General features: G+C 39.6%; 1 pseudogene across 1 annotated transcript in view; it reads right to left on the bottom strand.

Moving 5' to 3' along the window:
* Positions 1–10,176, bottom strand: part of LOC310907648 (chloride channel protein D-like) — a 158,159-nt pseudogene extending 147,983 nt beyond the window's left edge. The window contains exons 1-5 of the transcript in view: positions 10,112–10,176; positions 9,038–9,167; positions 8,492–8,504; positions 4,334–4,510; positions 2,168–2,251 (exon numbers count right to left, since the gene is read on the bottom strand). The product of the transcript in view is annotated as a chloride channel protein D-like (transcript). The remainder of the gene's footprint in view (positions 1–2,167; positions 2,252–4,333; positions 4,511–8,491; positions 8,505–9,037; positions 9,168–10,111) is intronic.
* Positions 10,177–19,783: the final 9,607 nt, after the last annotated feature.

Raw genomic sequence — 19,783 nt, 5'->3', positions numbered from 1 at the left:
AAAAAAAAAAAAAAAAGGGAGGGGGAGAGGAATATAATTGAATATAATTATAAAAAAGGTTTTAATGAGCAGTCTTCCTTAAACATTTATATTGTATATTTTCCCACACACAACATAATTTTCTTTCCAAAACACTCATTTTGTTCTATTAAAACAACATCCTGCATCAGACAAATGCTACATTTTTAAGGGAGGCCACAGTGTGCAAAACAGGGAAGGCTTTAGAAGGAGGAAATAAAATTATGCTTGAATTCTGCCCTAGAAAAATACACTCAAGTCCAGCTTTTGCGGGGGTTACTGGAGTGATGCTGATACATCTAATGAACTAATCAATAGTACTCAAAAGCTTATAAAACTTGCATCCTCTGGATGTGCTACCTGACACCTCGGGGGTAATTTGTAGACACGCTGAGCATTCGGTACCGGCTGAAGTCAATGAGTGTAAAAAACACATGAGTATTTTAAATAGTAACAAACAGCAAATTCTCAGAAAAAAAAAAAAAAAAAAAAAAAAAAAAAAAAAAAAAAAAAAAAAAAACAAAAAAAAAAAAACACCAACTATCAGAGTCATCTCTAAACATCTGGAGGCCCTTTTAACTTTTCTGTAGTGTTCACAAAGTTTTATCAGTCCAAGGACAGGTAGCGGTGAGGATAGTGGAGAGAAAGTAAGGGAAAAAAATAAAGAGGTGTCAAAGCCCTTAACAAATCTCACCAGTAAAGTCACACAATTAACTTCATGTCTGATTCCCAACTCACAAATGTTAAGACACTTCTGTGCGTGAATTTTTACTTACATGTGGTACTTTCCCAGTGACACTGTTTCCAGCAGAAGGGAACTCAAGAGGCAAGCTGGGCAAGCTTTCCTTGGACGTCCCCAACTTCTTGCTCCAGCCAGCTGTAGATGCTAAGTGTCCCACCAGTGGTACCAACAACGAAATTGAACCCTTCCAACACATCCAGAAGAGCTCTCCAATGGAGGAATGCCTAAAGTGCCTTCAACAGTCTAATGCTTGCTGAGTTACTGCTCTGCCCGTGACTGTACCTGGAGTGGGCACATCTCTCCAGCCTATTCAGCACCAGAAGGTACCAGCAGAGTGGGAGTTTGCAATCCTGGTCTTTGTAAAGAAGAGAAGTCTCACTTAGACTGGCTTTTGTCTCTGCTACTCACCAACAGCCCTCTCTGTGAAGGGGACTGCCATACAACCTGTTTCCCCCAGATGGTTCCTGACTGCAAGCTAGTGATTATTTCTCATTAACTGCATCCTCCATAAAAAAACAAGCATTTTCTCCACTTTTCTTACCACAATTGCTGATTTCTCCCATGAGTAACATTTTGTTTAACCAGCACATCTCAGATTTATTTAAATGACTGATCCTAAAATTCTTAAGATAAAGGACATCCTATATCTTCTTTTTGATGCTTTTTGATTTACTTTTAAGCTGCAGATTGTTCACAAGTGACTGTTCAATTGAATTCTATTTTTTGAGGAAATTAACACACAGGATTCTCTTTTTTTTATCCTTACTTTAAAAGACCAAATATGGTTTTGTATGTTAACATAACAATAAACATCATCCAGAAGTCATAAAGTGGTTGCAATTTCTTTTCCTGGAAACTAATATGATTAATTTCAGTAGAACTGCTCAAAAGAGAGTTTACGAGGATTATCTCACAGAGACTCATGAGCAGAGAAGAGCCAGACTAAAAAAGTGTCACAAACAATTTACTTTTTCAAAACTCAAAAAATAAAGCAAAGACCCCCTGTGAATATTGGGCAATCTCCATAACCTCTTTATTCCTGGGACAGCATCATTAATTTAAGGATGAAGTCCATGAGTAAAATTCCTGCTTTTTCTCCCTCCTTATATTACCCAGAAAGCAATGGAAAAATGTCTTCTGTATTAATGTATTAAACAACTTGTGAACTTTCTTTTAATAAAAAAACTTTAAAGCTGCTTAATTAAACAACTTCCTTCTAATTAGAGTGGGTGGCTTTTTCCCCCATTCCAAAGTGACAAACAGCTGGAACGCTGAAAAATTGCTGGTGCAGCATCTCTGTTTCCCTTCCAGATGCAAAGGGTTCACCAGTGACCCACCAGACACGGCTGGAGCATCAATGACAGTGGCAGGGTGGCCCTGACAGAGCCCCACATCTCTGCCCATCACTGGTGAAGATCAGTGGTGAAGATCAGGAGGTGGCTGCCAGTGGTGTCCAACTGCAGCTGGCTGAGGCCACAGCCCAGGAGAGCACTAAAAGTGATGTTGTATAATTGAGAGCACTCTTTGGTAAATTATTCATAAATCAGTTAAAGGCAGAGGAGGACAGAGCCCTAGCAGTAGCAGTAAAGCTAGATTGGTTTCAACAGTTTTAAACATGGAAAATGCTGAACATGTCTTCTAAATATGCAAAGTCCCACTGACATAAAGGAGGAAGCTACTGAAGACTCTCAGGTTCTTGACTCAGAGATTTAAATGTTTCTTTTGCAAAGATGATGGTAGTCCATGAAATGCCTTTGAAGAATTGCACATTAATGTCTGCCCAAGTGTGTTGACACATCAGACTAGAGCCCATCATTTCAATCATCTGTTCCCAGGTTAACAACCACGGCAGCCAGAACAGCCCTACTTCTAACAGAAGATGTGTGATGATTTAAATTATTACAGCGTGTTCCCAGGCAGCACTTCAAATTACATTTAAATGAGGAAAAAAAATCCAAACCCTTAGTGGAATGAAAAATCTATTCATTGTATAATCTTGGAAGACTTTTCTACAAGACTTAAATTAGGACCCTTAATAAATCTCTCTGAGGCTTTTAGCAACTTACGTTGTGTTTATGTTTAATAAAAATGGTGGAGGGTTCCAACTAAATTAAATTAAACTAGCTCTTAATTCCTATGTTTTGAAAAGGCATCACGTTGATACTGTGATGACTTTATTCATGGAAATATGATTCAACTCTTTGGCTCACAAATCACTGTTACAAACCCAGCACGAAGGAAAAAAAAAAAATCACAGCTGCAGTCTCTGAGCTCCTGGAGACAAATGTCTGAGAGCAAAGAAAACAAAAGAAACCAAAAGGGATAGCTAAGCCTTGGGAAGCATTGTCTAGAAGGTTTGTGGCCATCTCTGACTAACCATGCACTCCTATTTTTGAACATCTGAGTCACCCCCTAGGATGCTGCACCTCTGTGCAAATAAATAAATAAGCATAAACCCACAGAGCAACAGAAAATATGAATGGTTGGTGGGAAGGAACATATTTTGTCAGCGTGGTGAAGAGGGGAGAACAAACCTCAAGGATGAATACTTTCCAACCCCAAAAAGGATCAGAAATAAACCAGCAAAACAGCCAACAAACAAATTATCCATATCCTCTCATCAGAGACTAATTTTACCATCTCTATTCAAGATATGCTTCCAGATAGATGATAAAGTGCAGCAGGATTCTCCTCTGAATGATGAATAAAGGAAATTATGTCACTTTCCAAAACAAACAAAAAACCCCAAAATCTGGCCCGCAGTTACCAAGTTTGATTGTATTGCAACACAGTAAATTTTAAGATCCTCTCTGACCTACACAGGAGGACCAGGCAAGCCTCCTCCATCTCCCTCACAAGGCCAAGGACAACAGCAGGGTGATGGGAATTCTCTTCCTTTGTACATAAGAAGGTGGCATAAAAACATTATCCTTCAGAAAGACTATAAACTCTACTTTTCCCCACCTAGAAACACAGGGTAACACTACTGCATGGAAAACAAGCAGCTCCAACCCAGTTTGCAATCTGCCACCTGCAGAGCAGCACCTGGTTCCTGCAGTTGCCCTCAGATGGCACTGGAGGCTGCCATGTTCCCCAGCTGGAAACACAGACCCCATCAGTCTGTGCCTTGCACAGTCACTTAGGACACTTCTGCAGGTGGCATTAAAATTACTGTCCTGTTGTGTGGAGCCACTTGACATTCACCTTATTTTTATACAGACTTTGCACAGGTAAAAGCAGTTACAGGAGATGTAAAGCACCCAGCAGGCCATGGCTGTGTGGCAGGTGGCTTTTCAGAAACAAAACTGACAGCAGTTATCCACATAATTGCTTGCTGAGCATCACTCAGGGAATAGTACTAGGGAACCAAACCAGCATTTAAAACACACAGCAAACAAATCCTATCCTTCACTGCATGGCATGAATAGTTGTGCTAATGAAAAAGGGATGGAGAACAGCACAGGTGAAAACAGTGCTCGGGTATTTTTTAAGTCAGTGCTGCTACTAAGCCAGATGTTGCAAAGCCATACCCTCAGCCTGGTAGCTTTAACATTGAGAATTTCTATTTCTCACACCAAATGGATCATGGGACCTTCTGGCTCACAGAGGAGCCCTGTAGGCTACAGCCAGCATGGATGAGAGAAATGTCCCTAAAAATGTCTTCATGTTAAAATGATGTTGAATAGAAGTGCCATTCAAAATACCCAATGATTCCTGGCAAGCCAGACGGCAAAGCTTCTGGCAAAAGAACTGCAAAGGGGAAAAAAAAAAAAAAAGAAACAGAGTCAACAATTATTAGATGTTGATGTGTTAGATGTGTCTATGGACAATTTTCAGTGTGACCCTCACCTTGCTCTGTTCACAAACAAACATTAACTTTCCGGGAATTAGCAGACAACACAGATGCCCATATAGCTTCTGGCAATGCACAGAAATTCAATGTCCTGACAGTGATGCTACAGACATACTGGGGCTAATGAGAGAGGAAAACAACTGACAAGGGCCTGTCCCAAGCCCCAGCCTCCATCCTGATGCCTGCAGCCCATCAGTCTTTGCACAGGCTGTCTATGGGACAAGGTGTACGTGTGAACCTCTGTGACTTGTCCAGACAGTTCAGTCTTTAGAAAGCTGAAACCTGCTTGGTTATTGTATGCATAACAGCAAACTCCCTTTTCCTACTGTTGGTGGATTTTGGTGTAAGTCTAGTAAAATATTCACTTTTTCTCTCACCTATGCTGTTAATTGCCTGTCTATAATTAAATTGAACACAGCAGGACAGTAAATGACAGAAAGGCTCAATGTTTTAGCTATGGTGCCTCATAAAGTGCTAACCTGGGCCACATGCAATACCCACATAGCACAGCTAAATGATCAATCTAAAACCAACAGGAACTTTTATATGGACTGATGGTCTTTGGCTTAGGTCCCTTCCAAACACTGAGTTTTCATGAGTTATACCAGCTGCCACTTGTATTTATTTTATAAACACCACATGCTAAGTGTAAATTGCATTGCCACCACCACTGATTTCACCCCAGACACTTTTAATACAAGTTACGGGTGGTGGAATCCAGGTTTAGGCTGAAGGCCAAGAAAGACTTCTCAAATGGGGTTATATAATTGAGAAGCTTTTCTTCTTATTATTATTTTTTTAATAAAATACTGAAAAATAAGTATATGGAAGAGTAAGAGATTTGGTTTATCACAGTGCTATTGACTTGTTGCACGGGAGACCTGACACTTGCCAGCACAGAACCCAGAGAGAGAACCACCAGCCCAGACAGAAGCACTCACAGCCAGGTTATCAGCACCCAGAGACCAAGTCCTGCTTTTCAGTCATCTTTTGTACCACAAATTTCTGCAGGCAGAAGATATATGATAGGGAAAAAACAAAACAAGCAATGCAGGCTCTTCAGAAGGAAGAGAGGGAATAAGGGTAAAGTGAATGATGACTTTCAGAGTCGAAGTCATGGGTTTCTTTCCTGCCCATCTATAAAAACACTATAAAGGAAATGTTGTTACTCCTCAAGGCCCTTTTCAAGTCAGAAGCAGGGTTCAAGTACCTTAAGAATAAGCACAAAAACACACTCTCTGATGTCTTCAAGCATTTTACCTGAATGGAGCCTTCAAAGTCTTAGATCAGCAATTACCTTAATGAATTTGCAGCTATTATTAGTAGACAAAACAGAAGTGAGCAAGTAGTTTCCTGCTTTATTTTAACCAGAAGCACATCTCTCATACTGGGCATTCTCACATTCAAAACACATGTTTTGTTCACCCCAGGTTTTTGGTTGGTTGGTTGGTTGGTTTGTGTTTGTGTTTGGGCTGACCATGTGCATGCTGCCTCCAGACTTCCTCAACTCCCACACACTTTGCTGTTTTCCGCAGGGCTCAGCTGTGACACGTTGTGGGTGCAGGTCAAGCACATCTCTGGCGTTTCTGAGGTCACAGAGTTACAGCCTTCCCAGCAGCATGTTCCATCAAGTGTTTTGTAAACACATCCTGCAGCACGGTCAAACACCAAAGCAAAGTGCACAAAAAAAGAGTTTTGCTCATCTGCAGCTGAAGGAGGTATTCATATGGGAAGATCTTCCAGAGCAGGAATTACATGTTAGTACTGATGTCACAGCTTACCTCCTGCTCTTCTGTATTAATAATACAATATGACAGATTTTATAACAGAACAGGACCAAGAGTGTGTGTAACAGTTGTTGTGATGACCTGGAGTCAAAGTGTGGTTTCTTTCTATGTATTATTTACTTATAGTTTAGTGTGTATATATACACACATGCTTGTATATACATACAAATGCATATATACACATTTGCATGTGTATTTATCCACTGTTTATATATTTTATAAACATACACATAGTTTGTATATAAAAAAAGGGAAATAATATTCCAAGAGGATTATATATGCTTTCCTCATGGAAAACCTAAACTTGTTCATTTTTTAATATTTTCTCTGATATATTCAGCTTCCACCTGTTCTGCAGAATAACTCTTCCCTTGCATTTTTGTGAAGTACACTGAGATCTGTCCTTCAGCAGTTGGCAGTATTATTCCATTATCTGAAGGCAGTATTATTCCATTATCTGGAGTCCACTCCAGAATACTGGGACACATCCATGTCTCCATTGCACTGGAGAGCCCAGAACTGGCCCCAGTACTCCAGATGTGGCCTCACCAATGCTGAAAAGAGGGGAAGGATCACTTCCCTCAGCCTGCTGATAACACTCTGAGTGCAGCCCAGGAGGCTGTTGGCCTCAGATGTGGTCTATCAAGAACTGCTTCCTTTTATTTTTACTTTTGTCTGCAAGTTTGCTGAGGGTACACTAAAACATTATCCCATCAACTAGGTCATTAGTGAAAATATCCAGCAGTATTTGACCCCAGGACTAACGCAGGGTATATCCTTGAGGACCAGTCTCTGGCTGGAATTTGTGCCACTGACCATAATGCTTTGAGCCCAGCAGTTCTGCCAGGTAAATCCATTCACTGTCCAAACATCCAATCCATACACCATTAGTTTGTCTATGAGACTGTTATGGGAAACAGTGACGAAAGCCTTGCTAAAGGTGAAATAAAGAACAACCACTGTTCCAGTCATGTCATTGTAGAAAGTTGTTGTCCACTCTCAATCCATGCTTGACTTTCTCATTGGAATGGATAGCTCCTCAGCATGGATGAAAACCAATCAGCCCTCCTGGACCCTAGTTCTCTCCAGGATGATCTCCTCTGGGATTCTTCCACACAACTCCCTGAACAGACCAAAATGCTCTCCTGAAGTCCAGTCCTTCACCTTGTCCCCTTCATCTCAGGATCGCATACACTCCAATCTCATGGTTACTGCTGCCCTCAACCCTCACATCCCTGACCAGTCTTTCCTTCTCTGCAAGTACAAGGTTCAGCAGAGTATGTCCCCTCATCTGCTTATTGATCATCTTATTAGGAAGTTGTTATCAATGCACTCCAGAAACCTCGTGGATTGCTTGTGCCCTGAAGTGTTGTCCTTCCAGCATTTATTGGGATGTTTGGCTGGACTCCCACAAGGATCTGGGCCACAAGACTTCTTCCAAATATCTGAAGACGGCTTTGCCTAATTCCTCAGAGTTTACAGCAGACATCCACAACACCACCCCATGTGTTGGTGTGCCTTCTATCACTGCTCTGCAAGCTCTCAGCTGAGTCTCATCTCTCTCAAAGCAGAGCTCCAACCATTCCAACTTGTAACTATGGTGTGGCCTTCCTAAAGACCCTCTATCCAGCCACTGCAGTGCTACAGCAGTGACAACTATCCCACCACATCTGTGCAGACCAGGAGCTCATCTGCCTTGCTCCAACCTCAGTGAGAGATTCCCAGCCCCAAATCTGCAGAGCTGCACCCTCCTCAGTAGCTTGCTCTGGGCTGTGGCATCTGCTGAGTCAGGGAGTCAGAGGTAATTTCTCTGCCGAGTGCTGGGGACCACCTCTGGCAGCTCGCTGCCACTGCTGCTGAGCATAAAAGCACTGCCAGCCCAGTCCCTGGCCTCCTCCTGCACAAAGAGCTGCCGGCTGCACGCCGTGATTGATGGGTTTACAGGCTACCCCCAGCACCAGCTGTCAGGATTCCTGACCCTGCCTGCTCAGGATTCAGCTGGAACAAAAGCTCAAAAGGCCTTTCTCACAAGAAACTCTTCAATATTTATACTATCTACAGTAGATATCACAAGCCAAGTGAAAACTTTACCATCTGCTTCTTTCTACAGGTGAGGAAAGCAAGCAGTCAGGGTCAGAGATGCCTTAACACTTACATTGGTTTTATCCATCCAGTGATTTTTACCACCACCAGAACTAATGATAGCCATCAAGGACAAGTTATTATTTCCACAATAATCTATTACTGAAAATATAGCTGACCCAGACAGAGTGAAATAACATGCCTGATACCAAGTCCATGCTCACTAAGTACCTTAATGAAAGTTAATCCCTTCCCTTGGATATCACCCAGACCTAACGCAGCACATGCCTTTGGCATACAAGGAAGAAGAGGAAGGCCACAGTATATTAAAGACTGCTTTAATCAATCCCATAAGAAGAACAAAATCAGGTATTATACTGTACTACAGGCCAAGCTGTAGCAAAGGACACCAACGTGTATGTACACAAAGGACCACAAGGGGATCTGATCTCCACACTCACCTCCACAGGCAGCACCTTCGGGCAGTTAAAACTTGACACTGTGCATTTTCTAATAAACTAACACAGCAAATGTCACTGACTTTCTCTTGCTCACCTGCAGGTAATTTTCCACCAGGTTCCATTTCAATTTGATGAGAGACTTAATTACCTGATGAATCAAAAACCCCAGCATCCCCACTGCCGTTCTGATTAGCCCCATCAGCAGCCATCGATCCAGCTCTTTTCTAGAAACAGTTACCCTTCAGGCCATAACACAGGATTATTTGCCATGCTGCCTCTCACAAAGACACAAATTCCATTTTTAGAGCATTCTGATTATTACCTGTGACTCCCTGAACAACAGGGTGCTCTTACCAATATCTCTTTTTAAAGTGTACACTCAACAAAGATTTACCTTCAGGTGAAAGCCATTTTCATTTGAGTAAGGAATACAGTTGGATTTTTTGGGTTTGGATTTGTTTTTTTCTAATATAGAAGTACAAATGAAGTCTGGTCTCTGATGTTGAATGCTTGATGTCATACCAAAATCAATATGATACAGTAATTAAACATTCGGTAGACCACTCTGAACACAGTTCAAAGTAACCCGTTTCCTTCACCTGCAATAATGCACTGAGCACCCATCATGTAAATGTGCAAACTTCTACCTCCAGTTTCTGTCTGTCCTAAACTTATACTTCTAATAATAACTGTGCACCAGTAATTACAGACTTATTTTGAGTATCACCTAGTATCTAGGACTAGAGCAGGCCTACTGAGATACAAACACCATGGTTCCTGCAGATTATGCTGAGAGAAAAAAAAATTAATTACTTTTAATAGTAATTTTAAAAATTGTAATTTAAAAATTAATTGTAATTAATTTCGAGAAGTCTCAGTAAGAGAACTTCTTACTTTGCCCAAACTTCTGCAAAGTCTCTTCCTTTTAAGTTGCATACATTGAGAAGTTAAAAATTTAATTCTTTTTTGCATATTCAGTAAATTGTAAAGAGCAAAGACATAAGCACTTACAAAATATGCTTTTAATCCTTTGGCCCCTTTCCACATTCAAAGTATTTCTTTCTATATTCAAAATTTTCTTAATTCCTTCTGCTATCTGGCATCTCCCTGAAGTGTCCAAATCACACATGGTTTTAGAGGCAACTTAACAGATTTAAGGTAAGTTTACCTGTGTGTTTTCTCTTGTAGCCACTTCTTAAAAACCTTTTTGTGTGAAGGCAAATAATCCAGACTTTCATGGGCTAGCAGGTGTTCTCTCTACCAAAGGTACTACAGCTTGGATGCTTTACCCAAGGCAATTCGCAAGTTGGCAGCTTGAAGAGGAGAAAAAGAATCAATGCATGTCAAATGTTTACTGTGAATCAGAATCAGCAGCATGCTGTGTGTTTGCCACCTCCAAGGCGTGACTTTGGTAACCAAAGAATGAGTACAAAAGGATTTCTGCTGCTTTCCACCAACTGGAATTTGCACCAATTTGGCAAGGTCTCATCTCAAATAATCGCAGAATCACAGAACCATAGAATGGTTTGGATTGGAAGGGACCTAAAAGATTATCTAGTGCCAGCCCTTCTGCCTTGGACAGGAACACCTTCCACTAGACCAGTTTGCTCAAAGTCCCATCCAACCTGGTCTTGAGCAATCATAGATGGGGCATCTACAACTTCTCTGGGCAACTTGTTCCAGTACCTTACCACCCTCACAGTGAAAAATTTCTTCCTAATATCCAATCTAAACCTACCCTCTGGCAATTTTAATCCATTCCCCTTTGTCTTGTCACTACATGCCCTTCTAAATTGTCTCTTTCTATCTTTCTTGTAGGCTCCCTGCCAGTACTGGAAGGCCACAACTGGGTCACCCCAAAGCCTTCTCTTTTCCAGGCAATAAAGAAACATAAATAGTTCCTGGTTGTGAATCACTGAGTACTAAAGGGCCCGAGAGAAGAAAATTCTTTACACAAGCCACATGCAAATTACTCAAAATAGAGCCTTTTGGACCTATGGTTTTACAATGCTGAAAGTTTCCTTGTAGTCCACCACTCACACTTCTCAAATGTAGCAACACACAGTCATGAAGGAAATACTGCCCAGGGCAAGGGGTATATCCATGTCATGATACAGCAATGGCAAAAGTCCAATTTCTTACACCATGACTGGGGTTTTTTGCCAGCTCAATCAGGCATTTCATTTTAGAGACTTCAAAAGTACTATGCAAATTGCAGACCTGGCAACAACCAATCTGACAAAAAAGAGAACGAGTTGAAGAGAATTGATCTAGGTGGAAATTAAAGACTGCAGAAAATATTTGTTGCTGGAAACTGTGAATAGCTACAAGCAACAGGAAATGGATTAGAAAAGTCACCTTCCTTCATACATAGAGAAATAAATGTATCGGCCACCGATACCTCCATACTGAAGTTATCTGACAACAAATACACATTGTGCAACCAATTAAATCCCTCCAGTCAAAGGTGAATTAAGGGACAGCAGGTGTCTGACTGATTATGTACATTAATAATGTAAAAACTGATGAGTACTTCACAAACAGAAACTCAGACCTTAGCTTTGTGTTTGCACAAAAATGAGATTAGACTGCTAACGTGTGCTTGCACAAAAGCTAGGTTTAACTACTCCTATTCCAAGTTCAAAATGGAACAAAAGAAAGCAGAAGCCAGGGAAGAAAAGCAGGCACCTGAGCAGAGCTCCCATCACCATTTCATTCAGGTATGCCAGATTGGCTATCCCAAGGCCTCCATTTAGTCCGTTTATTTCTGGAACATAGGAATTTGTATTATGTCATTTTCTAGTTGTGTTAGACCAAATGGTATACGTGAATAGATCTGGGTATTATAAAGACTGTAGCACAAACAAAAATATAAAATCCACTGAACAATACAGATGGGGGATGGGAGAGGAACACTGAAACTAAAGCTACATTTCTAGGGGAAACAGATGAGGCCAAGTCACACTGCTCACGGACAACACAGATATTCCTCATTCCATGTCACAATGACTTGATACATAAAGAGAGTGACTGTTTTTACCCAAACAGGAATATCATTCCCATCCTGAAGAGCACACCTAAGCATTTGCCTTCGCTGTCCCCAGTTGCCAGAAAACCAAAGCTGACAACTCCTCTTCCACCAGACTCAGTCTTTGCAGTAGGGGCTCAGAGGTACTGCAAATTCTCACAAACATTCACTCGTGCATTCAAATTTTAAAAAAACAAATAGAATAAAAATGTGGTTTTGAACTTTGACCCCTAATTATTTGTTCCCCATGGACTCCTCTGTAGCCATCTTAAACCCACCAGTACACTCACTTATCTGAAATAAATTTTATGAATCTCTGAGAAGCAGTGCACAAATGGCTGAGAAGCATTCACAAATGGTGAAAAACAAAACAAGATTTGAGATTGCAAGGAAGCACTTGTCACGGGCAGTGTGACATGAGACTAGACCAGCCAGGATGCCAACGACTGAGTAGCCCGAAAAATAACTTTAATAAATAACTGAAGCCAACAAAAAAACCACAAGCCAACCTCAAAAGACAGAAAAATGGGGCAAACATATCAATATATATATACAGTGCAATCTGAGGGTAGGGAACCAATGAATACCAAGAACTCAAAACATTGCCTTATATGTAAAGTACTGTTAACCAATCATAAACAAGATCTCAAAACATAACCTTATTTAGCATGAACATATTTACATAACCTTTCCCATGATTCCATTCTCCTCACCATAACCTAACTAGATGTTTCCTTTCTCAGCATCCCGTTTCCCATGGCCTCAGATTGATGCCAACTTCATTTTCGGCCAAGGCCAACTCACTGTCCGTCCCAGTGTTCAACTCCCTTAGGCATTCCTGCACCCTGAGATGCAGTTGAGACAACTCCCCAGAGGACAGACAAGGCTTTACAAAACACATAACATTCATAGAGCTTTGTTCATTTACATTGAAACCTGAAGGCTGAGAGACATGAAGGCAAATGCAGACTGGGGTTGTAAAAGCTTCTGCACCAGACATTCTTCTCCTAAGAATACATACTGCTTAATTAGCCTGTAAGAATTTGACCCAAAACCTATGCATTTTGGCTGTTGCTGTTACATGCACTAACACCTCCCAGTGCAGAACATGAGTCTTCATCTTTCTTTTGAAGAGTATTTCAGATTGTGTTTTTAGTTCTGTAAAGTTTGCATAAGAATTGTCCTGCTTTCTGCAATGCTTTTATCTCCAAACATCACACAAGGATCTTTCTGCTTATTCAAGAGCTTCCAAAACTCAAGTTTTACCATTGATAAAGAAAATCAGAGGCAATGATGAAAAAATACTTCTCAATACTGGAAGATAAAATGTCTCCACCTATGTAAGGAGACCAAAGAATCCAGGCTGCAACCAGTTACCAGGCTTTTCACTAATTTCAGACTTCAGCAAGGCATGCTATCTGACTTAAAATGTTCTTACCTCAGCATGGCCTAATTGGGAATGGCTGCTTTGGAGACAAGGAGGGGAAAAGGAAAAGCTACCTACACACTTCTTTGCGTAAATGCTTTGAGGAGTCAAGTTGTAAATTGAGTTTACTCAGTTAGGAAGGAGTTTTGAAAGGCCAATGTGGGAAGAACCCATGGTTTTAAGCTGCCAAGACCCCATCTGGGAGCCACAGAGCTCCTTGTTCCACTCCCAAGCAGCTTCCAAGCAGGCCATGGGACTCTTTGCAAAAGGGCAATGGCCAAATAAAGGAGGGTGGGCAGACACTGGCAGAGCTCTCTCTTCCTTGGTAAACATAAGGAGGCTGAGCCAGGCTGCTTCCGGTTAGGACCTGGAAAGTACCTCCTTTGAAACTAGAAAAGCAAAGGATTGGACCACTGCAACTTGGTGATCTGAGTGACAGGCAAGCTGTGTTGCACAGCAGAAATGCAGCTACCATGTATCAGCAGCTGGCCATTTCCCAAAAAAAGTTTTGGGCTAGGTCATCTAATTCCTCTCCCAAAAAACTGACAAGAAGGAACAACACAATTTTGCCTAAATGCTTTGTAAATTTAAAAGTTTGTGCATGCATGCATCATATGTGCTCTTTATCCCTTAAAAGACCAGGATGGAATAACCCCAATTAATACTATGAAAATACAAAGTAAGAGTTGCTAAATTAGAAGCCAGAGCAACTAAGAACTACCCACCAAACAGCAGTAGAGATAAATCATGAATTTAATACTAAGACATTTTGCCACTTGTCTTTAAATACTACAGACATGAACCAGATTCCAGCTATTACACACAAAAGCACCTACCACATAACTGTAATTCTTGCTATGGTTGTACTAAACCCCTCCTACCCCAGCACAAGTTACTGGTCACCTCTCCAGATAGCTCTATAATGTAATTTTAACTCTGTAGTGGCAAGCATGTAAAAAAACATGCAAACACATAGTTGGCATCTCAGTTTTAAGTAGACAGAGAACCCACATACTTTTTGAATGGTGTCAGGAGTTGTATGTACTTAAATTGTAAGAATTTCTTCCCTCTCCACTGCCCTTCTGTCTTCAGCCACAGGCTCATTCCATGCAGCACGTGTGATCTGTCCATCTGTCAAGTAAGGCAGTGCACCATTCTATTCTTGTTGGCTTCAGTTTTAATACTAGATTCATATAGATATTATAGGATCATACAATCACAAAAGTACAATAAAGGATTAGAGACTGTGAGTTAACATTGTTAACACTGCATGAGTAACACATCAATTCCAAACAAACCTCAAGGTAAAAGTGAAGAGGTTTTGAAATGCCAGAAGAAATCATTTCTACTCTAAGGAACATGAGGAGTTCAGAATATATTTTTCAACAGATTGAAAGCACAGTGGTAGAACTAAGAGCTTCCAAAGCAGTACTCTGTTCACAGCATCCCACTCCAAAGTTCAAAACCCATTACACTACTAATTGAGGTGACACTCAAAGACTTCAAATAATGAGTGTTTAATGCGCAATCCGAATGACAGCTCAAGGAAGCAAATAATTATCACAGTCATTGAGCAGAGATATAAAGGCATTGTTAACTAGAAATGTCATGGCTATCAACTTTCATTTCATATTATTTCAGTACTTCAGAGTTACAGCATTTAAGGAATGAAAGTATAGTACTAACTTGGCATGAGAATGTTCCTATAAATGCAATGACTCATGCATATGATGCTGACTTAAAGGACATAGATGTTGAAACATTTTCTGATAACGCTATAATAACTCTCACATAGTGCAACAGGTTAGTGGTATCATATGATACAGTAGATTTAATCTGCAAATCTTCAGAGAGAAAAGAAATGTACATATGACAGGAAATCGTTTCAGAAAACACAACCCAGGATGACTATGACCATCTCCACAAATCCTCAAATTGTGATGTTGTGGCAAGGAGTTATTTTAGATTTCTCAGAAGCAGACAGTCCCAGAGTTCAAAGTGCAACATACCTCCCAGAGATGGGAAATAATGTTCTCTCCCAAAACTGCAGTCATGCAAACAACAAGCACTGGAGGAATCTGTTGGCCAGAAAAGGTCAGGGCTGCTGGCAATTTGCCTGATACCATAACAAAAGCAGAGCTTTCAGTACAGACCTTTCTCAGAATAGTATTGACTCTCTTAACTACACGCACACATTTAAACCCAAAACTGCTGATCACCAACCACAGATGTGGAAACTAAAGAGCCAGCTGCCACCACCACACACTTCCATGCTTTTGGTTTACAAAGCTCCTCATTGTGGCAAACTCTGCCAAAACTTAAGAGAAACAAAGTCATCTCAACCTGCTGTACTTCACCACAATATTTTAACAATTGTATGCAGGAATATTCTATCTTTAAAAAGTGAAAGAGATGAAGAGAATTGGGTTAAGTCTTGCAAAGCTGACTTTAAGGAGTTCCAAATGCTACATCATTTCCCAAAGCCATTCTATGAAGCTGAACCCTCACTTCCATATTAACCCAATTTTCATGATGCTGGAAGATCTGCTAGAAACATCCTCTTCCATATCTTCACGACAACTACACAGCTCTACTGTTGGAGCTGCTCTCATCCTAATCAAAACACCTCTTAGGACAATTGGAAAAATACAGAAAATTCTTCATGTACTATTTTCAAGTCAAGTCAGAAAGAGATGTGTTTACCTCTACCAGGTTTCTTCTTTTCTTGATAATTTTTACTAGAAATTGCAGAGGGATATCAAACTCTTTCGCCCTTTGTCATTCCCAGATGCTTAAAAATAATAATAGGATATAATAGTAATACTAAAATTGAAACAGCCAATGTGTTAAATCACCATACCTACACATCTGGAACCATCAGCAGGGAGCAGAGTGGGAACAAGAACAAACCAGCTCAGGAAAATCTTCCTAGTATGACTGCACAACCATTCCTTCAGTACTTCTGATTTAACAAATATACAGTTTGGGGTTTTCTACTCCAAACTACATAGTTTATAAATTATAGATTATAAAACCATGTTTACATTTAATCCATACTGCTTATATTAAAAGCAGAAGGTTGGGATGCTGCTATTAAGAAATGGTGCAATTATAAATTAGTATAGAAAACACAAATTTTATCAAGCAATCCAAAACACTGCTTATGTGTGCATTATCTCAACATCTTCCATTAAGTTATCCGTTTATACAGTTTGTAACTTATATAAATATTTTTTTAAATATTTATCACTATTTTAAAATGGTAAAGACTAAAAAACTATAGAACTGCTTGAATGTGGAAATGCTATTTGACAGTTGGCTTATATGTATTTTAGAGAACAGAACTGACTGTACATAAACTTACAGCTCTTTACAAATTGAGTTGAAAGTATACATCCACTTAGTAAAAAAAAAAAAAAAAAAAAAAATTATAAACCAGTATGACCACTATGAGAGCAACACTATGGTAACGTAAGAAGTTATTTTGTGGGGAGTATTTTAAAGCATCAAGTATGTTATTCTTATATTTCCAGCATTACATCCTTCATACTTTAGCCCATGATCAGTTGTGTCCAACAGAAAACATACAGCACATTGATTCAGGGAATAAGGCAATCAGCAGAACAAGAAACAGAAAAAAACATCTCCCACAATTGTTTCAACAGAGAGTTAAAACAGATGGATTAACAAGTTTTAAAGCTTTTTAAAATTTATTATCATTATTATTAAATAAAGACTACAGACAGTCATGTTCCTCCAATACCTCCCCACCTCATAAATCTTTCAAGCTTCACAAAAGAGTTCTGAACACATTATTTACTAACATTGACGAGAAACATATTTTGTCCCCCTGCTTCATATCTATCTGGAATTTTACTCACATAAAAGACGAACAAGAGTTTTAAGTCATCTTTCTTTGGTACAGTAACACAAATTCAGACTTGCTTAGTACCAGCTTGCTCCTCCTCTAGCAGCTGAAATTAGCCACACCAGGGCAATCTGGTTGAGTTTTCATAAACTAGAGGCCAGGATTAAATCAAGTAGTAGTCAGACATCCTGCCTCTGCCACAGGAAAATTATCTGGTGGCATACTAAGTGTGCCTTCTGCATCAAAAGAGGGCATAAAAGAAGGGAAATAAATATTTTGAGGCCTTGAGTTATTGTCCCAAAAGCTACTAAATAGCTACAAATTCACCATATAAGTAATCATGAAAAATGCAAATACTTGTTTAAATTATACAATTGTTACCATTTTAGATGATCGACTGTCCTAACATGCACTAGAATTTTCTTTAGGTATCCCCTATACAGTAACAAACATTTAGGAGGAATGTCACTATGCATTTATTTGATAATAGTTGAGGGATGCACTGCTGATTCTGTCTTGCTTGGTGAAAAGTGTTCTCAGCTTGCGTTCAGGAAGAGGAGAGCAATCAAGGCCATTGGGAACTTCACACCTTGCAGTGTTTTCTGTACTTTATTATCTATTAGTAAGGCACATCATTTGTAATGTGGCTATTTCCATAAGCTTGCTCATTGTATCTTAAGGTTTAACAAAGTATGAATCATACCATCTTTGGCTTTTTTTCTTTGCTTCATAGAAAACGTATCTCTGCCTCAAACAACCAAAACACAAGAATTTTGGCAACGCTTCAGAGCACAAAGCCAGTTTAAATCCCAGCCAATGACCACCAGTATGAAAAGAATTATGTATTTAGAGCTTTTCCGCTTTGCCCCTCACTCAATTGCTCTGCTTTGCAAGATGTTCAAGTATGGGTTTGAAAACAAATTTTAAAAAAATACACATCTGGTAATAATGGCAAATTCAAATCTTGAATGCCAAAATAATATAACACAAATTACATACTCATGAGAGGAAAATTAAAATTCTGTTATCTAAGTGGGCTACCTAAGGAAACCATAAGAACATTAGAAAGCAGATTTAAAGTAAACACTGATCAGAGATAGACACTTGTAAAATATAACTTTTCTGGACGAGAGTAAACCAGCGCTTCAAAATCTTCTTCAGGTAGTAGAAGAGTTTTGAGGAGGCTCTGAACTTCATGCAGTAGTTGAAAACATTTTAAAATTTCATAATTACACTTCAGACTTGTCCCAGTGTGAGCAAAATGGAAAACCAACACACCTAAGATCACTGCAGGAATATTTTTACAGTCATCCATGTATTACATACTCCAGTGTCAGAGATCAGCTCAACTCCCTCCAGAACCAGTTTTCCTTTCTGCAAAATGTATCTGCTTAGAGCTGGATATGCAGATTCTCACCAATACAAATGGACAGACTATTACAGGATCACCTTGCACCACACACAACCATGCAAACAACAGCCTCTTCTGATGCTCTGTGAATAAGCCAGTCTCTTAAATTATGTTACCAACCAAGTAATAGTCTACAAGCATTCTCTCATTAGTTTATGTTGTAATCTTCCCAAAAATTCACATCTCAGAACTCCACAGTTCCATTATTTTAATTGATTAAATATAGATTAGCAGTGTTAGTGTAAGAAAGAAGGTTTAATGGCATCAAAATCATTCAAATTAAAACAAGGGGGAAAAAAATGTTGCAATGCACTTCAGCCAAACTATCACAAATGATATGTTATATAAATACAGACACGAGGTAGCTGGCAGCTATAAATCCATCAATTCTGGAAGTGTCCAATTTGTCTAAAAAGCATAAATTGACAAGTATCAATCAAACCTTTCCATTAAAAAAAAAAAAGAATACCTAGCTTATTGCTTTTCATTGTTTACATCAGAAACAGGCAAAGGCTTATCAAAGAAAGTTACCTAGCTGTTGATGGCTTTTGATTATATCCACTTTTTCAAAAGAATCACTAAATAAAACTTTGAATGCAAACAGCTGACTTACTCCCAATATTACATATTCTCACCAAAATGAACGAAGGTTTGCATTCTCCAAGGTGAGGGGCAGGGAAAGAAGGCATAACATCCAAAAGAACAGCATTAACTACTTGCTTATGAGAAATCAGTAACAGAAATAAAACCAGTGTTCCCACCAGACAGAACACATTGAAAAAACAGACTAAGGACTGAAGGAAAGGCAGAAAGCGTCTAGCTAGGAACACAGTGGCATCACAGCAAATGATTCACATTAAGCAGATGGAAATAGATGATCTGTAGCACAGGTGTGATTTTTAGTAAAGCTTCCTGAAGTTTCTTTTTTGTGTGTTTCAGAAAAGGCAAAAGCAGAACAGACAAGAAAAAAAAGGGAACATAAAAGAGGAAAAGATGCAAAAAAGCAAGACAAAGGACTGAGAAGTAGGACAGACTCCAGCAATGTGATCTGAAAACTGCTTAGAGGTCTAGTAAGCAAAGTCAAAGTTATGCTCATTTCTCGAAAGA

The sequence above is a fragment of the Zosterops lateralis genome, assembly GCF_965231275.1.
Source record: "Zosterops lateralis genome assembly, chromosome: 1".
Taxonomy (NCBI): domain Eukaryota; kingdom Metazoa; phylum Chordata; class Aves; order Passeriformes; family Zosteropidae; genus Zosterops; species Zosterops lateralis.
Note: the sequence above shows the minus strand (reverse complement) of the source record. Positions and strands in the feature narration are given on the sequence as shown.